This window comes from Somniosus microcephalus, chromosome 31, assembly GCF_052327205.1.
Source record: "Somniosus microcephalus isolate GS21.2 chromosome 31, FLI_Smic_1.0, whole genome shotgun sequence".
Taxonomy (NCBI): domain Eukaryota; kingdom Metazoa; phylum Chordata; class Chondrichthyes; order Squaliformes; family Somniosidae; genus Somniosus; species Somniosus microcephalus.
The window spans coordinates 21,948,186-21,954,786 of NC_141017.1; the positions used below are offsets into that span (position 1 = coordinate 21,948,186).

Here is a 6,601-nt window from a genome sequence, read left to right on the forward strand (position 1 = left end):
TCTGATAAATTAACCCCTTGGGCTCTAAGCAGAGTCACAATGGATTATCTTCTTTCTTTTGTTATATGGAAGTTATCTTGTAAACTAACTGCAGCACTTATGGGAATTGGATAGTGGAGCAAACACGAGAAAACTTGGAACAGATACAGGCGGGGGAGGTACCCCTGTGGATTACCAACCAACAGTTAAAAAGGACCCTGACTCGCGGACATGCTGGGGCGGGTACGTCCAAATGTCTCTTAAGTAGCCTCAATATGACAGTTTGTCAATTCCGAGCCATGGTACGGGTATACCCCATGCAGGTCGAATGCAAACTAGAAGGGGGGAGGGTTCCTGGGTTTAGTTTTGGTCATCCCGGTGATGATACCGGAGACACAAGGGCGGGAGGAATATCAGGTACAAAATATTGGTGCACTAAAAGATGGCATACATATATCTTCCCACAATATGTTACCTTACGCAGTGATGGTGAAAGGAAATCGGATGGGTACCAAGCTGGAAGGATGTGTCACCAGACATGCCATCATGTGCCCGCATGCAATCAGCCAAAGCCTGCAAGCCCAATGTGGTTTCAATAACACAGGCATGGAGATTAACTGCACCATGGAGGCATTGGACGCAGTCTCAATGCCCACCCAGGTGGCATACGCCGGCAAAGGCGAATACTGTGTAACGACCAACTTGGAGACGTTTGAGTATGCCAATCTAACTTGCGACATCCCCAGTCCAGAGTTCTGCTTCACACCAGCAGTTCCGGTACGGATTGGACACAAGGAGTTGGTGGACATACACCAGTTTAATATTACCTCTCCAAGTGTCTGAAGACATCAAGTATGGATTATGGAACTACATCAACACCTTTGGGTATCCTATACCCCCATTGCCCGAACACCTGAGGCAGATGCAGAAGGAGATACAGCTCTCCCAAAAGGTGTACTATACTCTGCAACAACTGAACACGGATTTGAAGAAAGACATCGACGCGATCAAGGTGACCACATGGGTGGATGACATTTGGGACTGGGGACTAAATAAACAGATCCATCCGCGGATCCGACTGATTTCACATGTATTAGTCGTGGTGCAGTTAGTAATTGTCCTGACCTTGTTATGTATGACATGCAGGAAATGTAAACGGACTCGGGCGAAACAAATGGTTAAAACTGCTAATGCTTGTACTGCTCCTACTCCAAGCGTTTCAGATGATGACTTCAACAACTTGTTGGAAAAAATCAAGTGTATGAATAATGAAGCAATCGTATAATGAATCGGGGAATGCCTAAATATTAACTTTACTCATCTAATGCACATCTGGTGCCTCGACGGGTGGCCACCCCGACAGGATTCACACCAGACCATATGCAACAAATGTGCGGCCTACCTGCAATAGCCAAAGGCCTGGGGCGGGGGGGGGGGGGGGAAGGTGGGGAGTATAGAACAACTTGCGGGGGGTTACAGGAAAACCTTCATCATTCGTGCAATTTCATCTGGGAAAACCTATATGTGTTTCTGACATACTATAAACCCACCAGCTTATCACACTATCATAGCGCAGAGAGAGCACAACCTCCAACCCCGCTTTTACGGCCAATGAAGTATTTTTGAAGTGTAGTCACTGCTGTAATGTAGGAAACGCGGCAGCCAATTTTGCTAGTCATTCAAAAGTGTGAAGGGTTTCGATAGAGTTCGCCCAGAGAAACTCGATCGCCGCGACATACTAGAGGAGGGTCAGTAACCAGAGGACACAGATTTATAATAATTGGCAAAAGAACCAGAGGGGAGATGAGGAGAATTTTTTTTTATGCAGCAAGTTTTGATGATCTGGAATGCATTGCCTGAAGGGTAATTGGATAAATACTTGAAAAGGAAAAATTTGCAGGGCTACGGGGAAAGAGCAGGGGGGAAGTGGGACTAACTGGCTCTTTCAACGAGCCGGCACAGGCACGATGGGCCGAATGGCCTCCTTCTGTGCGGTCAGAGTCGATGATTCTATCACAGGGCATTCTCAGCTCCGCCAACCAAATAACTTAACCTCGCTAGGTGTAAACAACAGATCGAGCGAAGTGCAGGAACCGCTCTGGGAAGGATGGCGACCAGGGCACTGTTAATCCTTTGAGATTAAAAACATCCCGCGGGCAGCACTCGCTCGGATTGGGGCCTTTGTGGACTGGCAGTGACAGGTCACACCTCCGGAACATTCTGTGCCTGAAGCCAATCGGAAATAATTCCAGGAATGTCGATAAGAGACAATCCAAGGGGATTCCAGGGGGAGTGAGCTCCTCTGTGCTGTCGGGGGGGGGTCGCTGCCATTAATGGCTTATGTCTGTGCGTGGCAACCGCTTTATAAAAACAACTCCCCCTGAATCGATCCATGGCCCGAAACACGACAACAGAGCCATCGGCTCACATACTGAGGCAGAAAGTTACACTATTGAGAAGTACATTTAAAACATGATCATGGAGAACCTCTTTATGCAAAAGGATGAGAAACACTTCATCCACTATCGCAGACCCTTCCCTCTGTTCTTTCCTCCTTCCCCCCCACTCCCCATTCCCAGGCTCTCTACTTGCTTATAAACTTTTACGTTTCTTAACTTCTTCCAGTTCTGAGGAAGGGTCACCGCCCTGAAACATTAACTCTGTTTCTCTCTCCACAGATGCTGCCTGAACCCTGCTGAGTGTTTCCAGCATTTTCGGTTTTTATTTCATCCACTTGCCTGCCTGGCTGATTATTCCAAAGACGCAAGAGGGCGTTCAAAATGCAGTTGTATCTGCAGTTGGGAGAGTTGGAGAAGGGTGCGCTTCAATGGGATTGGAAGGTAGCAGGAGGAGGAGGCCATTCAGCAGCAATTCAAGTCAAGGTAACGAGTGATCAGGTGAATCGCCTACCTGAAGATGTTCCTGTAGTAGTTGAGGGGGCCCACCAGCGCTCCAGGCCGAAAGACGCTGTAAACATAGGCCTCTAACTCTTCCTCAGTCAGTCTGCTGCTTTTATTCTGGATTCCTTTTCGTTTAATCATATACACGCTCTTCAGGGCCTAGGAAACACGGCGACAGATTTTAAGCGATATTTTTTTTTAAAAGAAAATAAAAATAAACAAAACAATCAAGGCGCAGTTGGTGAAGACAACGGGAAACTGGGGTGTAGAGGTCAGCAGGGACCTGTGCTCGCTGACCTACATTGGCTCCCGGTTAGGCAGCACCTCGATTTCAAAATTCTCATCCTTGTTTTCAAATCCCTCCGTGGCCTCGCCCCCCCCCTTCCTATCTCTGTAATCTCCTCCAGCCCCACCAACCCCCGAGATATCTGCGTTCCTCTAATTCTGCCCTCGAGGATCCGATTATAATCGCTCAACCATTGGTGGCCGTGCCTTCTGTTGCCTAGGCCCCAAGCTCTGGAATTCCCTGCCTAAACCTCTCCACCTCGCTACCTCTCTCTCCTCCTTTGAGACGCTCCTTAAAACCTACCTGTTTGACCAAGCTTTTGGTCACCTGTCACAAGGATGTGTGCTGAGCCCCCTCCTCTACTCCCTCTTCACCCACGACTGTGTGGCTGTTCATGGTTCCAACACCATCATGTTTGCGGATGATACCACAGTAGTAGGCCAGATCACCAACAACGATGAGTCAGCCTACAGGGAGGAAGTCCAGCATCTCGTGAAGTGGTGCGCTGGCCGATAACAACCTGGCCCTTAACATCAAGAAAACCAAAGAAATCATTGTGGACTTCAGGAAGTCTAAAGGCGGAAGTCACACTCCCATCCACATCAATGGGGCTGTGGTGGAAAGGGTGGACAGCTTTAAGTTCCTCGGAGTCCACATCACGGAAGACCTCTCCTGGTCCCTCAATACCTCCTCTCTGGTGAAGGAGGCCCAGCAGCGCCTATATTTCCTAAGGAGGCTGAAGGGATGTAATCTGTCACCCCGATCCTCTCTAACTTTTACCGCTGCACTATAGAGAGCATCCTGACGAACTGTATCACAGTATGGTATGGCAGCTGTAGCTACTATGACCGGAAAGCCCTGCAGCGGGTAGTCAAAACTGCCCAACGCATTACCGGCACCCGGCTACCGACCATAGAGCACATATACCAGAAACGCTGTTTACGAAGGTCACGGTCCATCATCAAAGACCCTACCCACCCCAGCCACAGTCTGTTCGCCCTCCTGCCATCTGGGAGACGCTACAGATGCATTTGCACCCGTACGACCAGATTTAGGAACAGCTTCTTTCCCAGGGCTGTCATCCTACTGAACTCCACAAATAAACTCTAAAGCCTGCACATCTGCCAATGCACTTTATTAAGGTTATGTTTATGTTAATGTATTACAAGCCAAATGTATATTGAATGTTTAAATGTCTTAATCTAAATGTACACTCTCGGGAGCTGCAAGCCTACATTTCGTTGTACTGCACTTGTGCACTAACAATGACAATAAAAGTTGATTTGATTTGATTTGTCCTTATGTGACTCGGTGTCAAATTTTTGTCTTAAAATACTCCTGTGAAGCGCCTTGGGACGTTTTACTACGTTAAAGGCGCTATATAAATCCAAGTTGTTGTTGAAGGCAACGGGAAACTGGGGCGTAGAGGCCAGCGGGGACCAGGCTCGCTTCCCAGTCCATTTAGGACTGAGAGGAGGAGAAATTTCTTCACTCAGAGGGTGGTGAATCTTTGGAATTCTCTACCCCAGAGGGCTGTGGAGGCTCAGTCGTTGCGTATATTCAAGACAGAGATCGATAGATTTTTGGATATTAAGGGACTCAAGGGATTTGAGGATAGTGCAGGAAGGTGGAGTTCAGGTAGAAGATCAGCCATGATCTTATCGAATGGCGGAGCAGGCTCGAGGGGCCAAATGGCCAACTCCTGCTTCTATTTCTTATGTTCACATATCACACAGCACGGAAGGAGGCCATTCGGCCCATCATGTCTGTGTCAGCTCTTTGTAAGAGCGCTCCGATTCGTCCCACTCCCCCCACCTGTCCCCGTAGCCCTGCAATTCTTTTCCTTTTTAATTCCCCTTTGAACATTACTGTTGAATCTGCTTCCACTATGCTTTCAGGCAGTTTCAAGTCAATTGGTGACAGGATAGGGCTTGGCCTTGAGCCCGCTCCATGACACAATGGCCTGCCCCACACACTATTGGGGCGTGAGGAACATGAGGCACTGAGGGCAACCAGGGTCCGTGGGACCCGTCACCCAGCAAGGCCTGCAGCAGAGGAGGGGAGCAGTTTACCTTGAAGTCGTCCATATGCAAATGAAACTCTGGAAGCTTTGGCACTTGGAAGAAGAATATATAGCTGGACTTCAGCAGCTGGGACAGGCTCAGGTAGTCTGAACAAAACAACTTGCATTTATATAGCACCTTTAATGCCACAAGGCGTTTCACGGGAGCGTTATCAAACAAAATCTGACACCGAGTCACGAGATATTAGGACAGTGACCAGGCCTCGGAGAGGGTGTCGAGGCCTTGACGAGGGTACCAGGGATGAGGGACTTCAGTTATGTGGAGAGACGGGAGAAGCTGGGGTTGTTCTCCTTAGAGCAGAGAAGGTTAAGAGGAGATCTGATGGGGGTGTTCAAAATCATCAATGGTTTTGATCAGAGTGAATAAGGAGAAACTGTTCCTAATGGCGGAAAGGTCGGTAACCAGAGGACACAGATTTAAGGTGATTGGCAAAAGAGCCATGGGTGACACGAGGAGACATTGTTTTACACAACGAGTACTGATCTGGAAAGTGCTGCCTGAAAGGGCGGTGGAAGCAGATTCAATAGTAACATTCAAAAGGGAATTGAATACTTCAAGGGAAAAACAATGTACAGGGCTACAGGGAAAGAGCAGGGGGCTGGGATTCATTAGCTAGCTCTACCAAAGGGCTGGCTCAGGCCTGATGGGCCGAACGGCCTCCTTCTGTGCCGAATCATTCTATGATTCTATAGTTTGACAGTACATCCATCCAGCCACGCGCTGTCCTCCCATCATTACTGGAAACTAACAGAAGCCTTCAGCTCACCTTGGAACACCACTGGGTGTGGCGCGTTCATGATGATCAATCTCTCCACCAACTCCGGATTGCAAATCGCCAAGTTCCAAGCGAGGACACCACCCCAGTCATGTCCCACCAGAATACAGCTGCGGTGCCCTGAAAACACAGCAAACCCTTCCGATTGGTGAGTTAGGCTCATTTGTAGAGCGAGAGGTCAGTCCAACTCGGAATGTGCTCATTGTATTCACAGACTTTGCACCAAGTAGACCACACAACAGGGCTAAAGCGCGAGGACACAACCCCTGTACTGATCAGTCGCTGAAGACTCAATGTACTGTTTGTGTTGTTGGCCAAACTCAGCCAGGATGGCAATAAGGGGACTAGAATCGGCCTCAGCACCCACTGATTGAGGAAGGGGAAATCAGCCAAAGCTCCTGATGTATCCTACTGAGATTCAAAACTGAGATTGATGGATTTTTGTTAGGCAAGGGTGTTAAGGGCTACGGAACCAAGGTGGGTAGATGGAGTTAAGGTACAGATCAGCCAAGATTTAACTGAATGGTGGAACAGGCTTAAGGGGCTGAATCGTGTTCCTACGCTCCCCACCTTTGCA

The 6,601-nt window shown here is 48.5% G+C and overlaps 1 pseudogene; it reads left to right on the forward strand.

Moving 5' to 3' along the window:
• The first annotated feature begins 360 nt into the window (after positions 1-360).
• On the forward strand, positions 361-1,264 carry LOC147097626 (uncharacterized; annotated as a pseudogene).
• Positions 1,265-6,601: the final 5,337 nt, after the last annotated feature.